Consider the following 1,392-nt stretch of genomic DNA (forward strand, 5'->3'; position numbering starts at 1 on the left):
CAGATACTGACTTTGAAAGTTCCTGGAGTTGGCTCGGGGATCAGTGGGATTCTCCCCTCTCCTTCTTTCCCCTTACACCCACGATGCTCACTTCTCACTGTCTTCAAGAAGGCAAGTGAGGTCTGGCTAAATACAGGTGTCTGTGGCTCTGGGAAAGAGTCTTAGAAACGAAACCCCAGGAGGAATAAAAGGCAAAAGGATGAACTATACTGGTTCAAAAAATATTCTGCTGCCTCTCCTATGTGCGTCATGGCAGAAGGTGAGTCTCCTTGTGGACCCTTTGCATCTATGCTACTGACCACAATGCTCTTTCATAGCTGGGTGACATTCCCACCTCATGAAGGTCCTTGTTGTCATGTTGTCACTGCAGCTGCCCACTCAAGAGGCCTCAGACAAACATTTGTGAACTTCTTCTCTTGCAGTGTGGGCTGGGCAGAGAGTGGGGGGACCTGCTCAGCACCTGGAGACTCCATTCTGAAGGTTGGGGGCCACCACCATAGCAGCCCCTCCTATCACCATCATTTTCCCACAGCCAGTAGTCTCAGCCCCTCACAAGCTTCTAGGGTTCCCCCCACCCCTTTGTATTTGGCAGTTGAGGGAAATGATCCCAAAGTGTTACATTCATTTAACAGCCCCCTTAGTAGGTCTGAACATAAAGGAGAAGGGGCGCGAAGAGTTGGGGGTTGCAGTGGAGGGGGCGGGCAGTGTGAAGGACAGCTGAGGTAGTTGAAACGTGAACAGTGAGGAGGGAGTGATAATATACAAGATAAGGTAAGGGGTCTGGGGGCTTCAAGTTTTTGGTCTCCATCATCATAGCAATGCAAAGCCATTCAGGGGGTTAAAACAGATTAGTGATATAACCTGATTGTATCTATCTGTAAAGTGATGTGGCATGGGGTACGCATGTTAAGAGGATGTAGCTATGGCCTAAGTGAAAGATGATGGTGGCATGAGGCTGGTGGCGGTGGAGATGGAGAGAAGATCTGTTTAGAATCTGGGGGAGAGGAATGAAAGATGCATTTACCATACAAGGAAAAGGTAATTCTCCTGTGAACATGCTCACTCTTCCATACACACTCACACCCATGTGTACACTCTTACTTCACCTTCCCCGTTCACTTGGTGCTTTGTTATTTGCATAAATGCATGGATACCAGCAGGTGCCCACATCCCTGCTGTTCTTCCTGTGTCAGTCCTTGGAGAAAAAGTTTTCTCTGTTGGTCATCTCAGAGGGAGAACTCAGGGACCAGGGAGCTTTGGGTAACGTGATAAACATACAGCAGTTTCTCCTTATTTGCAGTTTTGCTTTCTGTGGTTTTCGTTACCCATGGTCAACTGTGGTCCAAAAATATTATGGAGAATGAATGGAAAATTCCAGAAATAAACAATTCA

This window comes from Hipposideros armiger, unplaced genomic scaffold (assembly GCF_001890085.2).
Source record: "Hipposideros armiger isolate ML-2016 unplaced genomic scaffold, ASM189008v1 scaffold_114, whole genome shotgun sequence".
In the NCBI taxonomy this organism is placed as follows: domain Eukaryota; kingdom Metazoa; phylum Chordata; class Mammalia; order Chiroptera; family Hipposideridae; genus Hipposideros; species Hipposideros armiger.